This window comes from Paramisgurnus dabryanus, chromosome 13 (genome assembly GCF_030506205.2).
Source record: "Paramisgurnus dabryanus chromosome 13, PD_genome_1.1, whole genome shotgun sequence".
Lineage (NCBI taxonomy): Eukaryota > Metazoa > Chordata > Actinopteri > Cypriniformes > Cobitidae > Paramisgurnus > Paramisgurnus dabryanus.
The window spans coordinates 33,445,156-33,461,954 of record NC_133349.1 but is presented as its reverse complement, the minus strand read 5'-3'; the positions used below and the strand labels follow the sequence as shown (position 1 = coordinate 33,461,954).

Below are 16,799 nucleotides of genomic sequence, written 5' to 3'. Positions count from 1 at the left end.
AGTCACGTGATTTTAGCAAACGAGGCTTCATTATGTCATGACCGTTTCGAAACGTTTCGAAAATCCGATGGTTCACCACTAGGGGGAGTTGGTCACAAATGACCAGTGTCTAATATGGGTAGGTGAACTCGGGTCAGTTTTATGATGCAAGTTCATAAAACATGCATCCTTCTGACTAATAACACTACCATTTTGTTTACTCTTTTTTATAGACAGATTTAATGACAAAAACGTGCATAATTAAAAGGGGAGATAGTTTTAACGATTTGTTTGCCCTAAATAAAACAAAAAAACATATAATACACTTTAAATTATGTCATAATTAAGTCAAATAAGTTTTTTAAACATATTTTAATACAAATCTTGCTATTATTTTGTAAAATAAAGTGTCAAACGTTTGGACAGATCTGCTTTTACACTATTTTGACCAGCAGGTGTCGCCAGCGAGTGTGGTGTTTCGAACGCTTCGAAAAACTGAATAAATTTTCGAAGCAATTGGTTCAACTGATTCGAAGCTTCGGAAATCTTGGTTTCTCCCATCACTGGTGTTCAGTGGCTTTAAACAAAGGCGCCGGGTAAATCCAACATAGGGACGGCACAGCAGATTTCAGCTCGTGCCGTATGTCTTGCGTTTCATTTGGCAGTCCTGAGACAAAGTAAACCTCCCCGTCGGGGAATCGAACCCCGGTCTTCCGCGTGACAGGCGGAGATACTGTCCACTATACTAACGAGGATTTCATGGGCGTCACGCCGGGCAACATCCCCTTTGAAAGAGTACTCCTTGGCTTCTGTGTAATCAAGTTAGAGACAACAGCAGGAGGCATGAAAGGGAATCGACTGAATCCGTGATCAATTCAGTGCAGATCTGAAACAACAGTTGGTTGAGGACATTCACAAGTCTTGTTGAGCAATACCCGCCTGCCTGCGTTGGTGGTATAGTGGTGAGCATAGCTGCCTTCCAAGCAGTTGACCCGGGTTCGATTCCCGGCCAACGCACAGCTTTTTGCTCGACCCAGTCGTGAGAATGAGAGCAGCGCAGATCTTAAGCCGATTATGATGCTTAAAGGTGGCTCGTGCAAGTTGTTTGAGAAGTCAAACGAAAAGTAGCTCTCCCCGTCGGGGAATCGAACCCCGGTCTTCCGCGTGACAGGCGGAGATACTGTCCACTATACTAACAAGGATCTGACGCCCGAACTGGGTCGTCGAGCCGAGTCGTCAACCCAGACCGCAGCTTATAACACACGTACTCCCCATTTGTGAGGACAGCCTTCCTGTTTTTTTCCCCACGTTTTTTGTTTATTTTGTGTGTTTGTTTATATTTTAAAAAGTTTCTTTACCTTCTTTTTTAAAAAACATTCCCTTCTACTGCCCCAGCCAACCACCATCCTTACCCCAAAATCAGTAACCCCCCTAGATAGGTCTTTTAAAAGACAGCCCTGCCCCATTCTGAACCTTAACCCAACCCCTCCCCTTGCTTTTTTACTATTTACCTGAAATAAATTAACCCTAAACTACACCCTGCCCTAACACCAGCTATCATAACCCCAAAAAGAATTTTTGAAGTGAAAATGATCTATTAAGCTGAAGGTCTTAGACCTTGTTCTTCTGTTGGGGCCCTTTCTTTCCTTTTTTCTAGAGGCTATGGAAATTGATGAAGATTCCCCTGGCTTGGAAGAAAATTCCTCTACTGTTTTTTGGGGTGGCTTTTATTATTTTGGTTATTTGAGATTTGAAAACCTAACGGGATGGAGATTGGAGGTAACCTGTGCATCCTCTGTGCACAGAGTTTCATTCCCCAAATCCTCTCATCAAAAGATCACACTGTGACATGTTAGTAGCCTGTGCCTGTGTCTTTTTTTCACAGGAAGGTATTTCTACCTCTTTTGCTCCTCCCAGGTGGAAGGGTCTGGGTGGATCCTGAACCAGAAATTACCCTTTTTGGACATTATGGTGTGGCACACGGAGCACACTGGGTCAAGGGTTGTTGGGCATAACTCAAGTTTTCCTTCAACTACGCATAAATCTTTCGCCTTTTACTAAAGATTTCCGTGGAGGGGGACCGTTGTGAGTTTATTGTATTTTTGGGTGCTCTGCTCAGAGCAGAGCTGCGTAACTTTGGTCAATTGCAGAAAGTCTTTCGTTATGCTTGTGTTTGTCGTGATGAGTTTAGTAGTGATGCTCGCTTTCGAAGCACTGCTTCATGAGGCTTAGAAACCTTTGGGAATCTTTTCTTTCCAATCAATTGGTTCGGAGAGTGTTTCAAACCGGTTTCAAGTCACGTGATTTTAGCAAACGAGGCTTCATTATGTCATGACCGTTTCGAAACGTTTCGAAAATCCGATGGTTCACCACTAGGGGGAGTTGGTCACAAATGACCAGTGTCTAATATGGGTAGGTGAACTCGGGTCAGTTTTATGATGCAAGTTCATAAAACATGCATCCTTCTGACTAATAACACTACCATTTTGTTTACTCTTTTTTATAGACAGATTTAATGACAAAAACGTGCATAATTAAAAGGGGAGATAGTTTTAACGATTTGTTTGCCCTAAATAAAACAAAAAAACATATAATACACTTTAAATTATGTCATAATTAAGTCAAATAAGTTTTTTAAACATATTTTAATACAAATCTTGCTATTATTTTGTAAAATAAAGTGTCAAACGTTTGGACAGATCTGCTTTTACACTATTTTGACCAGCAGGTGTCGCCAGCGAGTGTGGTGTTTCGAACGCTTCGAAAAACTGAATCAATTTTCGAAGCAATTGGTTCAACTGATTCGAAGCTTCGGAAATCTTGGTTTCTCCCATCACTGGTGTTCAGTGGCTTTAAACAAAGGCGCCGGGTAAATCCAACATAGGGACGGCACAGCAGATTTCAGCTCGTGCCGTATGTCTTGCGTTTCATTTGGCAGTCCTGAGACAAAGTAAACCTCCCCGTCGGGGAATCGAACCCCGGTCTTCCGCGTGACAGGCGGAGATACTGTCCACTATACTAACGAGGATTTCATGGGCGTCACGCCGGGCAACATCCCCTTTGAAAGAGTACTCCTTGGCTTCTGTGTAATCAAGTTAGAGACAACAGCAGGAGGCATGAAAGGGAATCGACTGAATCCGTGATCAATTCAGTGCAGATCTGAAACAACAGTTGGTTGAGGACATTCACAAGTCTTGTTGAGCAATACCCGCCTGCCTGCGTTGGTGGTATAGTGGTGAGCATAGCTGCCTTCCAAGCAGTTGACCCGGGTTCGATTCCCGGCCAACGCACAGCTTTTTGCTCGACCCAGTCGTGAGAATGAGAGCAGCGCAGATCTTAAGCCGATTATGATGCTTAAAGGTGGCTCGTGCAAGTTGTTTGAGAAGTCAAACGAAAAGTAGCTCTCCCCGTCGGGGAATCGAACCCCGGTCTTCCGCGTGACAGGCGGAGATACTGTCCACTATACTAACGAGGATCTGACGCCCGAACTGGGTCGTCGAGCCGAGTCGTCAACCCAGACCGCAGCTTATAACACACGTACTCCCCATTTGTGAGGACAGCCTTCCTGTTTTTTTCCCCACGTTTTTTGTTTATTTTGTGTGTTTGTTTATATTTTAAAAAGTTTCTTTACCTTCTTTTTTAAAAAACATTCCCTTCTACTGCCCCAGCCAACCACCATCCTTACCCCAAAATCAGTAACCCCCCTAGATAGGTCTTTTAAAAGACAGCCCTGCCCCATTCTGAACCTTAACCCAACCCCTCCCCTTGCTTTTTTACTATTTACCTGAAATAAATTAACCCTAAACTACACCCTGCCCTAACACCAGCTATCATAACCCCAAAAAGAATTTTTGAAGTGAAAATGATCTATTAAGCTGAAGGTCTTAGACCTTGTTCTTCTGTTGGGGCCCTTTCTTTCCTTTTTTCTAGAGGCTATGGAAATTGATGAAGATTCCCCTGGCTTGGAAGAAAATTCCTCTACTGTTTTTTGGGGTGGCTTTTATTATTTTGGTTATTTGAGATTTGAAAACCTAACGGGATGGAGATTGGAGGTAACCTGTGCATCCTCTGTGCACAGAGTTTCATTCCCCAAATCCTCTCATCAAAAGATCACACTGTGACATGTTAGTAGCCTGTGCCTGTGTCTTTTTTTCACAGGAAGGTATTTCTACCTCTTTTGCTCCTCCCAGGTGGAAGGGTCTGGGTGGATCCTGAACCAGAAATTACCCTTTTTGGACATTATGGTGTGGCACACGGAGCACACTGGGTCAAGGGTTGTTGGGCATAACTCAAGTTTTCCTTCAACTACGCATAAATCTTTCGCCTTTTACTAAAGATTTCCGTGGAGGGGGACCGTTGTGAGTTTATTGTATTTTTGGGTGCTCTGCTCAGAGCAGAGCTGCGTAACTTTGGTCAATTGCAGAAAGTCTTTCGTTATGCTTGTGTTTGTCGTGATGAGTTTAGTAGTGATGCTCGCTTTCGAAGCACTGCTTCATGAGGCTTAGAAACCTTTGGGAATCTTTTCTTTCCAATCAATTGGTTCGGAGAGTGTTTCAAACCGGTTTCAAGTCACGTGATTTTAGCAAACGAGGCTTCATTATGTCATGACCGTTTCGAAACGTTTCGAAAATCCGATGGTTCACCACTAGGGGGAGTTGGTCACAAATGACCAGTGTCTAATATGGGTAGGTGAACTCGGGTCAGTTTTATGATGCAAGTTCATAAAACATGCATCCTTCTGACTAATAACACTACCATTTTGTTTACTCTTTTTTATAGACAGATTTAATGACAAAAACGTGCATAATTAAAAGGGGAGATAGTTTTAACGATTTGTTTGCCCTAAATAAAACAAAAAAACATATAATACACTTTAAATTATGTCATAATTAAGTCAAATAAGTTTTTTAAACATATTTTAATACAAATCTTGCTATTATTTTGTAAAATAAAGTGTCAAACGTTTGGACAGATCTGCTTTTACACTATTTTGACCAGCAGGTGTCGCCAGCGAGTGTGGTGTTTCGAACGCTTCGAAAAACTGAATAAATTTTCGAAGCAATTGGTTCAACTGATTCGAAGCTTCGGAAATCTTGGTTTCTCCCATCACTGGTGTTCAGTGGCTTTAAACAAAGGCGCCGGGTAAATCCAACATAGGGACGGCACAGCAGATTTCAGCTCGTGCCGTATGTCTTGCGTTTCATTTGGCAGTCCTGAGACAAAGTAAACCTCCCCGTCGGGGAATCGAACCCCGGTCTTCCGCGTGACAGGCGGAGATACTGTCCACTATACTAACGAGGATTTCATGGGCGTCACGCCGGGCAACATCCCCTTTGAAAGAGTACTCCTTGGCTTCTGTGTAATCAAGTTAGAGACAACAGCAGGAGGCATGAAAGGGAATCGACTGAATCCGTGATCAATTCAGTGCAGATCTGAAACAACAGTTGGTTGAGGACATTCACAAGTCTTGTTGAGCAATACCCGCCTGCCTGCGTTGGTGGTATAGTGGTGAGCATAGCTGCCTTCCAAGCAGTTGACCCGGGTTCGATTCCCGGCCAACGCACAGCTTTTTGCTCGACCCAGTCGTGAGAATGAGAGCAGCGCAGATCTTAAGCCGATTATGATGCTTAAAGGTGGCTCGTGCAAGTTGTTTGAGAAGTCAAACGAAAAGTAGCTCTCCCCGTCGGGGAATCGAACCCCGGTCTTCCGCGTGACAGGCGGAGATACTGTCCACTATACTAACAAGGATCTGACGCCCGAACTGGGTCGTCGAGCCGAGTCGTCAACCCAGACCGCAGCTTATAACACACGTACTCCCCATTTGTGAGGACAGCCTTCCTGTTTTTTTCCCCACGTTTTTTGTTTATTTTGTGTGTTTGTTTATATTTTAAAAAGTTTCTTTACCTTCTTTTTTAAAAAACATTCCCTTCTACTGCCCCAGCCAACCACCATCCTTACCCCAAAATCAGTAACCCCCCTAGATAGGTCTTTTAAAAGACAGCCCTGCCCCATTCTGAACCTTAACCCAACCCCTCCCCTTGCTTTTTTACTATTTACCTGAAATAAATTAACCCTAAACTACACCCTGCCCTAACACCAGCTATCATAACCCCAAAAAGAATTTTTGAAGTGAAAATGATCTATTAAGCTGAAGGTCTTAGACCTTGTTCTTCTGTTGGGGCCCTTTCTTTCCTTTTTTCTAGAGGCTATGGAAATTGATGAAGATTCCCCTGGCTTGGAAGAAAATTCCTCTACTGTTTTTTGGGGTGGCTTTTATTATTTTGGTTATTTGAGATTTGAAAACCTAACGGGATGGAGATTGGAGGTAACCTGTGCATCCTCTGTGCACAGAGTTTCATTCCCCAAATCCTCTCATCAAAAGATCACACTGTGACATGTTAGTAGCCTGTGCCTGTGTCTTTTTTTCACAGGAAGGTATTTCTACCTCTTTTGCTCCTCCCAGGTGGAAGGGTCTGGGTGGATCCTGAACCAGAAATTACCCTTTTTGGACATTATGGTGTGGCACACGGAGCACACTGGGTCAAGGGTTGTTGGGCATAACTCAAGTTTTCCTTCAACTACGCATAAATCTTTCGCCTTTTACTAAAGATTTCCGTGGAGGGGGACCGTTGTGAGTTTATTGTATTTTTGGGTGCTCTGCTCAGAGCAGAGCTGCGTAACTTTGGTCAATTGCAGAAAGTCTTTCGTTATGCTTGTGTTTGTCGTGATGAGTTTAGTAGTGATGCTCGCTTTCGAAGCACTGCTTCATGAGGCTTAGAAACCTTTGGGAATCTTTTCTTTCCAATCAATTGGTTCGGAGAGTGTTTCAAACCAGTTTCAAGTCACGTGATTTTAGCAAACGAGGCTTCATTATGTCATGACCGTTTCGAAACGTTTCGAAAATCCGATGGTTCACCACTAGGGGGAGTTGGTCACAAATGACCAGTGTCTAATATGGGTAGGTGAACTCGGGTCAGTTTTATGATGCAAGTTCATAAAACATGCATCCTTCTGACTAATAACACTACCATTTTGTTTACTCTTTTTTATAGACAGATTTAATGACAAAAACGTGCATAATTAAAAGGGGAGATAGTTTTAACGATTTGTTTGCCCTAAATAAAACAAAAAAACATATAATACACTTTAAATTATGTCATAATTAAGTCAAATAAGTTTTTTAAACATATTTTAATACAAATCTTGCTATTATTTTGTAAAATAAAGTGTCAAACGTTTGGACAGATCTGCTTTTACACTATTTTGACCAGCAGGTGTCGCCAGCGAGTGTGGTGTTTCGAACGCTTCGAAAAACTGAATCAATTTTCGAAGCAATTGGTTCAACTGATTCGAAGCTTCGGAAATCTTGGTTTCTCCCATCACTGGTGTTCAGTGGCTTTAAACAAAGGCGCCGGGTAAATCCAACATAGGGACGGCACAGCAGATTTCAGCTCGTGCCGTATGTCTTGCGTTTCATTTGGCAGTCCTGAGACAAAGTAAACCTCCCCGTCGGGGAATCGAACCCCGGTCTTCCGCGTGACAGGCGGAGATACTGTCCACTATACTAACGAGGATTTCATGGGCATCACGCCGGGCAACATCCCCTTTGAAAGAGTACTCCTTGGCTTCTGTGTAATCAAGTTAGAGACAACAGCAGGAGGCATGAAAGGGAATCGACTGAATCCGTGATCAATTCAGTGCAGATCTGAAACAACAGTTGGTTGAGGACATTCACAAGTCTTGTTGAGCAATACCCGCCTGCCTGCGTTGGTGGTATAGTGGTGAGCATAGCTGCCTTCCAAGCAGTTGACCCGGGTTCGATTCCCGGCCAACGCACAGCTTTTTGCTCGACCCAGTCGTGAGAATGAGAGCAGCGCAGATCTTAAGCCGATTATGATGCTTAAAGGTGGCTCGTGCAAGTTGTTTGAGAAGTCAAACGAAAAGTAGCTCTCCCCGTCGGGGAATCGAACCCCGGTCTTCCGCGTGACAGGCGGAGATACTGTCCACTATACTAACGAGGATCTGACGCCCGAACTGGGTCGTCGAGCCGAGTCGTCAACCCAGACCGCAGCTTATAACACACGTACTCCCCATTTGTGAGGACAGCCTTCCTGTTTTTTTCCCCACGTTTTTTGTTTATTTTGTGTGTTTGTTTATATTTTAAAAAGTTTCTTTACCTTCTTTTTTAAAAAACATTCCCTTCTACTGCCCCAGCCAACCACCATCCTTACCCCAAAATCAGTAACCCCCCTAGATAGGTCTTTTAAAAGACAGCCCTGCCCCATTCTGAACCTTAACCCAACCCCTCCCCTTGCTTTTTTACTATTTACCTGAAATAAATTAACCCTAAACTACACCCTGCCCTAACACCAGCTATCATAACCCCAAAAAGAATTTTTGAAGTGAAAATGATCTATTAAGCTGAAGGTCTTAGACCTTGTTCTTCTGTTGGGGCCCTTTCTTTCCTTTTTTCTAGAGGCTATGGAAATTGATGAAGATTCCCCTGGCTTGGAAGAAAATTCCTCTACTGTTTTTTGGGGTGGCTTTTATTATTTTGGTTATTTGAGATTTGAAAACCTAACGGGATGGAGATTGGAGGTAACCTGTGCATCCTCTGTGCACAGAGTTTCATTCCCCAAATCCTCTCATCAAAAGATAACACTGTGACATGTTAGTAGCCTGTGCCTGTGTCTTTTTTTCACAGGAAGGTATTTCTACCTCTTTTGCTCCTCCCAGGTGGAAGGGTCTGGGTGGATCCTGAACCAGAAATTACCCTTTTTGGACATTATGGTGTGGCACACGGAGCACACTGGGTCAAGGGTTGTTGGGCATAACTCAAGTTTTCCTTCAACTACGCATAAATCTTTCGCCTTTTACTAAAGATTTCCGTGGAGGGGGACCGTTGTGAGTTTATTGTATTTTTGGGTGCTCTGCTCAGAGCAGAGCTGCGTAACTTTGGTCAATTGCAGAAAGTCTTTCGTTATGCTTGTGTTTGTCGTGATGAGTTTAGTAGTGATGCTCGCTTTCGAAGCACTGCTTCATGAGGCTTAGAAACCTTTGGGAATCTTTTCTTTCCAATCAATTGGTTCGGAGAGTGTTTCAAACCGGTTTCAAGTCACGTGATTTTAGCAAACGAGGCTTCATTATGTCATGACCGTTTCGAAACGTTTCGAAAATCCGATGGTTCACCACTAGGGGGAGTTGGTCACAAATGACCAGTGTCTAATATGGGTAGGTGAACTCGGGTCAGTTTTATGATGCAAGTTCATAAAACATGCATCCTTCTGACTAATAACACTACCATTTTGTTTACTCTTTTTTATAGACAGATTTAATGACAAAAACGTGCATAATTAAAAGGGGAGATAGTTTTAACGATTTGTTTGCCCTAAATAAAACAAAAAAACATATAATACACTTTAAATTATGTCATAATTAAGTCAAATAAGTTTTTTAAACATATTTTAATACAAATCTTGCTATTATTTTGTAAAATAAAGTGTCAAACGTTTGGACAGATCTGCTTTTACACTATTTTGACCAGCAGGTGTCGCCAGCGAGTGTGGTGTTTCGAACGCTTCGAAAAACTGAATCAATTTTCGAAGCAATTGGTTCAACTGATTCGAAGCTTCGGAAATCTTGGTTTCTCCCATCACTGGTGTTCAGTGGCTTTAAACAAAGGCGCCGGGTAAATCCAACATAGGGACGGCACAGCAGATTTCAGCTCGTGCCGTATGTCTTGCGTTTCATTTGGCAGTCCTGAGACAAAGTAAACCTCCCCGTCGGGGAATCGAACCCCGGTCTTCCGCGTGACAGGCGGAGATACTGTCCACTATACTAACGAGGATTTCATGGGCGTCACGCCGGGCAACATCCCCTTTGAAAGAGTACTCCTTGGCTTCTGTGTAATCAAGTTAGAGACAACAGCAGGAGGCATGAAAGGGAATCGACTGAATCCGTGATCAATTCAGTGCAGATCTGAAACAACAGTTGGTTGAGGACATTCACAAGTCTTGTTGAGCAATACCCGCCTGCCTGCGTTGGTGGTATAGTGGTGAGCATAGCTGCCTTCCAAGCAGTTGACCCGGGTTCGATTCCCGGCCAACGCACAGCTTTTTGCTCGACCCAGTCGTGAGAATGAGAGCAGCGCAGATCTTAAGCCGATTATGATGCTTAAAGGTGGCTCGTGCAAGTTGTTTGAGAAGTCAAACGAAAAGTAGCTCTCCCCGTCGGGGAATCGAACCCCGGTCTTCCGCGTGACAGGCGGAGATACTGTCCACTATACTAACGAGGATCTGACGCCCGAACTGGGTCGTCGAGCCGAGTCGTCAACCCAGACCGCAGCTTATAACACACGTACTCCCCATTTGTGAGGACAGCCTTCCTGTTTTTTTCCCCACGTTTTTTGTTTATTTTGTGTGTTTGTTTATATTTTAAAAAGTTTCTTTACCTTCTTTTTTAAAAAACATTCCCTTCTACTGCCCCAGCCAACCACCATCCTTACCCCAAAATCAGTAACCCCCCTAGATAGGTCTTTTAAAAGACAGCCCTGCCCCATTCTGAACCTTAACCCAACCCCTCCCCTTGCTTTTTTACTATTTACCTGAAATAAATTAACCCTAAACTACACCCTGCCCTAACACCAGCTATCATAACCCCAAAAAGAATTTTTGAAGTGAAAATGATCTATTAAGCTGAAGGTCTTAGACCTTGTTCTTCTGTTGGGGCCCTTTCTTTCCTTTTTTCTAGAGGCTATGGAAATTGATGAAGATTCCCCTGGCTTGGAAGAAAATTCCTCTACTGTTTTTTGGGGTGGCTTTTATTATTTTGGTTATTTGAGATTTGAAAACCTAACGGGATGGAGATTGGAGGTAACCTGTGCATCCTCTGTGCACAGAGTTTCATTCCCCAAATCCTCTCATCAAAAGATCACACTGTGACATGTTAGTAGCCTGTGCCTGTGTCTTTTTTTCACAGGAAGGTATTTCTACCTCTTTTGCTCCTCCCAGGTGGAAGGGTCTGGGTGGATCCTGAACCAGAAATTACCCTTTTTGGACATTATGGTGTGGCACACGGAGCACACTGGGTCAAGGGTTGTTGGGCATAACTCAAGTTTTCCTTCAACTACGCATAAATCTTTCGCCTTTTACTAAAGATTTCCGTGGAGGGGGACCGTTGTGAGTTTATTGTATTTTTGGGTGCTCTGCTCAGAGCAGAGCTGCGTAACTTTGGTCAATTGCAGAAAGTCTTTCGTTATGCTTGTGTTTGTCGTGATGAGTTTAGTAGTGATGCTCGCTTTCGAAGCACTGCTTCATGAGGCTTAGAAACCTTTGGGAATCTTTTCTTTCCAATCAATTGGTTCGGAGAGTGTTTCAAACCGGTTTCAAGTCACGTGATTTTAGCAAACGAGGCTTCATTATGTCATGACCGTTTCGAAACGTTTCGAAAATCCGATGGTTCACCACTAGGGGGAGTTGGTCACAAATGACCAGTGTCTAATATGGGTAGGTGAACTCGGGTCAGTTTTATGATGCAAGTTCATAAAACATGCATCCTTCTGACTAATAACACTACCATTTTGTTTACTCTTTTTTATAGACAGATTTAATGACAAAAACGTGCATAATTAAAAGGGGAGATAGTTTTAACGATTTGTTTGCCCTAAATAAAACAAAAAAACATATAATACACTTTAAATTATGTCATAATTAAGTCAAATAAGTTTTTTAAACATATTTTAATACAAATCTTGCTATTATTTTGTAAAATAAAGTGTCAAACGTTTGGACAGATCTGCTTTTACACTATTTTGACCAGCAGGTGTCGCCAGCGAGTGTGGTGTTTCGAACGCTTCGAAAAACTGAATCAATTTTCGAAGCAATTGGTTCAACTGATTCGAAGCTTCGGAAATCTTGGTTTCTCCCATCACTGGTGTTCAGTGGCTTTAAACAAAGGCGCCGGGTAAATCCAACATAGGGACGGCACAGCAGATTTCAGCTCGTGCCGTATGTCTTGCGTTTCATTTGGCAGTCCTGAGACAAAGTAAACCTCCCCGTCGGGGAATCGAACCCCGGTCTTCCGCGTGACAGGCGGAGATACTGTCCACTATACTAACGAGGATTTCATGGGCGTCACGCCGGGCAACATCCCCTTTGAAAGAGTACTCCTTGGCTTCTGTGTAATCAAGTTAGAGACAACAGCAGGAGGCATGAAAGGGAATCGACTGAATCCGTGATCAATTCAGTGCAGATCTGAAACAACAGTTGGTTGAGGACATTCACAAGTCTTGTTGAGCAATACCCGCCTGCCTGCGTTGGTGGTATAGTGGTGAGCATAGCTGCCTTCCAAGCAGTTGACCCGGGTTCGATTCCCGGCCAACGCACAGCTTTTTGCTCGACCCAGTCGTGAGAATGAGAGCAGCGCAGATCTTAAGCCGATTATGATGCTTAAAGGTGGCTCGTGCAAGTTGTTTGAGAAGTCAAACGAAAAGTAGCTCTCCCCGTCGGGGAATCGAACCCCGGTCTTCCGCGTGACAGGCGGAGATACTGTCCACTATACTAACGAGGATCTGACGCCCGAACTGGGTCGTCGAGCCGAGTCGTCAACCCAGACCGCAGCTTATAACACACGTACTCCCCATTTGTGAGGACAGCCTTCCTGTTTTTTTCCCCACGTTTTTTGTTTATTTTGTGTGTTTGTTTATATTTTAAAAAGTTTCTTTACCTTCTTTTTTAAAAAACATTCCCTTCTACTGCCCCAGCCAACCACCATCCTTACCCCAAAATCAGTAACCCCCCTAGATAGGTCTTTTAAAAGACAGCCCTGCCCCATTCTGAACCTTAACCCAACCCCTCCCCTTGCTTTTTTACTATTTACCTGAAATAAATTAACCCTAAACTACACCCTGCCCTAACACCAGCTATCATAACCCCAAAAAGAATTTTTGAAGTGAAAATGATCTATTAAGCTGAAGGTCTTAGACCTTGTTCTTCTGTTGGGGCCCTTTCTTTCCTTTTTTCTAGAGGCTATGGAAATTGATGAAGATTCCCCTGGCTTGGAAGAAAATTCCTCTACTGTTTTTTGGGGTGGCTTTTATTATTTTGGTTATTTGAGATTTGAAAACCTAACGGGATGGAGATTGGAGGTAACCTGTGCATCCTCTGTGCACAGAGTTTCATTCCCCAAATCCTCTCATCAAAAGATAACACTGTGACATGTTAGTAGCCTGTGCCTGTGTCTTTTTTTCACAGGAAGGTATTTCTACCTCTTTTGCTCCTCCCAGGTGGAAGGGTCTGGGTGGATCCTGAACCAGAAATTACCCTTTTTGGACATTATGGTGTGGCACACGGAGCACACTGGGTCAAGGGTTGTTGGGCATAACTCAAGTTTTCCTTCAACTACGCATAAATCTTTCGCCTTTTACTAAAGATTTCCGTGGAGGGGGACCGTTGTGAGTTTATTGTATTTTTGGGTGCTCTGCTCAGAGCAGAGCTGCGTAACTTTGGTCAATTGCAGAAAGTCTTTCGTTATGCTTGTGTTTGTCGTGATGAGTTTAGTAGTGATGCTCGCTTTCGAAGCACTGCTTCATGAGGCTTAGAAACCTTTGGGAATCTTTTCTTTCCAATCAATTGGTTCGGAGAGTGTTTCAAACCGGTTTCAAGTCACGTGATTTTAGCAAACGAGGCTTCATTATGTCATGACCGTTTCGAAACGTTTCGAAAATCCGATGGTTCACCACTAGGGGGAGTTGGTCACAAATGACCAGTGTCTAATATGGGTAGGTGAACTCGGGTCAGTTTTATGATGCAAGTTCATAAAACATGCATCCTTCTGACTAATAACACTACCATTTTGTTTACTCTTTTTTATAGACAGATTTAATGACAAAAACGTGCATAATTAAAAGGGGAGATAGTTTTAACGATTTGTTTGCCCTAAATAAAACAAAAAAACATATAATACACTTTAAATTATGTCATAATTAAGTCAAATAAGTTTTTTAAACATATTTTAATACAAATCTTGCTATTATTTTGTAAAATAAAGTGTCAAACGTTTGGACAGATCTGCTTTTACACTATTTTGACCAGCAGGTGTCGCCAGCGAGTGTGGTGTTTCGAACGCTTCGAAAAACTGAATCAATTTTCGAAGCAATTGGTTCAACTGATTCGAAGCTTCGGAAATCTTGGTTTCTCCCATCACTGGTGTTCAGTGGCTTTAAACAAAGGCGCCGGGTAAATCCAACATAGGGACGGCACAGCAGATTTCAGCTCGTGCCGTATGTCTTGCGTTTCATTTGGCAGTCCTGAGACAAAGTAAACCTCCCCGTCGGGGAATCGAACCCCGGTCTTCCGCGTGACAGGCGGAGATACTGTCCACTATACTAACGAGGATTTCATGGGCGTCACGCCGGGCAACATCCCCTTTGAAAGAGTACTCCTTGGCTTCTGTGTAATCAAGTTAGAGACAACAGCAGGAGGCATGAAAGGGAATCGACTGAATCCGTGATCAATTCAGTGCAGATCTGAAACAACAGTTGGTTGAGGACATTCACAAGTCTTGTTGAGCAATACCCGCCTGCCTGCGTTGGTGGTATAGTGGTGAGCATAGCTGCCTTCCAAGCAGTTGACCCGGGTTCGATTCCCGGCCAACGCACAGCTTTTTGCTCGACCCAGTCGTGAGAATGAGAGCAGCGCAGATCTTAAGCCGATTATGATGCTTAAAGGTGGCTCGTGCAAGTTGTTTGAGAAGTCAAACGAAAAGTAGCTCTCCCCGTCGGGGAATCGAACCCCGGTCTTCCGCGTGACAGGCGGAGATACTGTCCACTATACTAACGAGGATCTGACGCCCGAACTGGGTCGTCGAGCCGAGTCGTCAACCCAGACCGCAGCTTATAACACACGTACTCCCCATTTGTGAGGACAGCCTTCCTGTTTTTTTCCCCACGTTTTTTGTTTATTTTGTGTGTTTGTTTATATTTTAAAAAGTTTCTTTACCTTCTTTTTTAAAAAACATTCCCTTCTACTGCCCCAGCCAACCACCATCCTTACCCCAAAATCAGTAACCCCCCTAGATAGGTCTTTTAAAAGACAGCCCTGCCCCATTCTGAACCTTAACCCAACCCCTCCCCTTGCTTTTTTACTATTTACCTGAAATAAATTAACCCTAAACTACACCCTGCCCTAACACCAGCTATCATAACCCCAAAAAGAATTTTTGAAGTGAAAATGATCTATTAAGCTGAAGGTCTTAGACCTTGTTCTTCTGTTGGGGCCCTTTCTTTCCTTTTTTCTAGAGGCTATGGAAATTGATGAAGATTCCCCTGGCTTGGAAGAAAATTCCTCTACTGTTTTTTGGGGTGGCTTTTATTATTTTGGTTATTTGAGATTTGAAAACCTAACGGGATGGAGATTGGAGGTAACCTGTGCATCCTCTGTGCACAGAGTTTCATTCCCCAAATCCTCTCATCAAAAGATCACACTGTGACATGTTAGTAGCCTGTGCCTGTGTCTTTTTTTCACAGGAAGGTATTTCTACCTCTTTTGCTCCTCCCAGGTGGAAGGGTCTGGGTGGATCCTGAACCAGAAATTACCCTTTTTGGACATTATGGTGTGGCACACGGAGCACACTGGGTCAAGGGTTGTTGGGCATAACTCAAGTTTTCCTTCAACTACGCATAAATCTTTCGCCTTTTACTAAAGATTTCCGTGGAGGGGGACCGTTGTGAGTTTATTGTATTTTTGGGTGCTCTGCTCAGAGCAGAGCTGCGTAACTTTGGTCAATTGCAGAAAGTCTTTCGTTATGCTTGTGTTTGTCGTGATGAGTTTAGTAGTGATGCTCGCTTTCGAAGCACTGCTTCATGAGGCTTAGAAACCTTTGGGAATCTTTTCTTTCCAATCAATTGGTTCGGAGAGTGTTTCAAACCGGTTTCAAGTCACGTGATTTTAGCAAACGAGGCTTCATTATGTCATGACCGTTTCGAAACGTTTCGAAAATCCGATGGTTCACCACTAGGGGGAGTTGGTCACAAATGACCAGTGTCTAATATGGGTAGGTGAACTCGGGTCAGTTTTATGATGCAAGTTCATAAAACATGCATCCTTCTGACTAATAACACTACCATTTTGTTTACTCTTTTTTATAGACAGATTTAATGACAAAAACGTGCATAATTAAAAGGGGAGATAGTTTTAACGATTTGTTTGCCCTAAATAAAACAAAAAAACATATAATACACTTTAAATTATGTCATAATTAAGTCAAATAAGTTTTTTAAACATATTTTAATACAAATCTTGCTATTATTTTGTAAAATAAAGTGTCAAACGTTTGGACAGATCTGCTTTTACACTATTTTGACCAGCAGGTGTCGCCAGCGAGTGTGGTGTTTCGAACGCTTCGAAAAACTGAATCAATTTTCGAAGCAATTGGTTCAACTGATTCGAAGCTTCGGAAATCTTGGTTTCTCCCATCACTGGTGTTCAGTGGCTTTAAACAAAGGCGCCGGGTAAATCCAACATAGGGACGGCACAGCAGATTTCAGCTCGTGCCGTATGTCTTGCGTTTCATTTGGCAGTCCTGAGACAAAGTAAACCTCCCCGTCGGGGAATCGAACCCCGGTCTTCCGCGTGACAGGCGGAGATACTGTCCACTATACTAACGAGGATTTCATGGGCGTCACGCCGGGCAACATCCCCTTTGAAAGAGTACTCCTTGGCTTCTGTGTAATCAAGTTAGAGACAACAGCAGGAGGCATGAAAGGGAATCGACTGAATCCGTGATCAATTCAGTGCAGATCTGAAACAACAGTTGGTTGAGGA

General features: G+C 43.2%; 14 non-coding genes across 14 annotated transcripts; all 14 read left to right on the top strand.

Moving 5' to 3' along the window:
- The first annotated feature begins 924 nt into the window (after positions 1-924).
- On the top strand, positions 925-996 carry trnag-ucc (transfer RNA glycine (anticodon UCC)). The gene has a single exon. It is a non-coding gene; the product is annotated as a tRNA-Gly (tRNA).
- Positions 997-1,991: 995 nt separating this feature from the next.
- LOC141280113 (U5 spliceosomal RNA) lies at positions 1,992-2,107 on the top strand. Its single transcript, XR_012334906.1, has one exon. It is a non-coding gene; the product is annotated as a U5 spliceosomal RNA (small nuclear RNA).
- Positions 2,108-3,197: 1,090 nt separating this feature from the next.
- On the top strand, positions 3,198-3,269 carry trnag-ucc (transfer RNA glycine (anticodon UCC)). The gene has a single exon. It is a non-coding gene; the product is annotated as a tRNA-Gly (tRNA).
- Positions 3,270-4,264: 995 nt separating this feature from the next.
- LOC135728432 (U5 spliceosomal RNA) lies at positions 4,265-4,380 on the top strand. Its single transcript, XR_010525577.2, has one exon. It is a non-coding gene; the product is annotated as a U5 spliceosomal RNA (small nuclear RNA).
- Positions 4,381-5,470: 1,090 nt separating this feature from the next.
- trnag-ucc (transfer RNA glycine (anticodon UCC)) lies at positions 5,471-5,542 on the top strand. The gene has a single exon. It is a non-coding gene; the product is annotated as a tRNA-Gly (tRNA).
- Positions 5,543-6,537: 995 nt separating this feature from the next.
- Positions 6,538-6,653, top strand: LOC141280112 (U5 spliceosomal RNA). Its single transcript, XR_012334905.1, has one exon. It is a non-coding gene; the product is annotated as a U5 spliceosomal RNA (small nuclear RNA).
- Positions 6,654-7,743: 1,090 nt separating this feature from the next.
- trnag-ucc (transfer RNA glycine (anticodon UCC)) lies at positions 7,744-7,815 on the top strand. Its single transcript has one exon. It is a non-coding gene; the product is annotated as a tRNA-Gly (tRNA).
- Positions 7,816-8,810: 995 nt separating this feature from the next.
- Positions 8,811-8,926, top strand: LOC141280111 (U5 spliceosomal RNA). Its single transcript, XR_012334904.1, has one exon. It is a non-coding gene; the product is annotated as a U5 spliceosomal RNA (small nuclear RNA).
- Positions 8,927-10,016: 1,090 nt separating this feature from the next.
- Positions 10,017-10,088, top strand: trnag-ucc (transfer RNA glycine (anticodon UCC)). Its single transcript has one exon. It is a non-coding gene; the product is annotated as a tRNA-Gly (tRNA).
- A 995-nt stretch (positions 10,089-11,083) lies between these two features.
- Positions 11,084-11,199, top strand: LOC141280110 (U5 spliceosomal RNA). The gene has a single exon (XR_012334903.1). It is a non-coding gene; the product is annotated as a U5 spliceosomal RNA (small nuclear RNA).
- A 1,090-nt stretch (positions 11,200-12,289) lies between these two features.
- trnag-ucc (transfer RNA glycine (anticodon UCC)) lies at positions 12,290-12,361 on the top strand. The gene has a single exon. It is a non-coding gene; the product is annotated as a tRNA-Gly (tRNA).
- A 995-nt stretch (positions 12,362-13,356) lies between these two features.
- Positions 13,357-13,472, top strand: LOC135728425 (U5 spliceosomal RNA). Its single transcript, XR_010525571.2, has one exon. It is a non-coding gene; the product is annotated as a U5 spliceosomal RNA (small nuclear RNA).
- Positions 13,473-14,562: 1,090 nt separating this feature from the next.
- Positions 14,563-14,634, top strand: trnag-ucc (transfer RNA glycine (anticodon UCC)). Its single transcript has one exon. It is a non-coding gene; the product is annotated as a tRNA-Gly (tRNA).
- Positions 14,635-15,629: 995 nt separating this feature from the next.
- LOC141280109 (U5 spliceosomal RNA) lies at positions 15,630-15,745 on the top strand. Its single transcript, XR_012334902.1, has one exon. It is a non-coding gene; the product is annotated as a U5 spliceosomal RNA (small nuclear RNA).
- Positions 15,746-16,799: the final 1,054 nt, after the last annotated feature.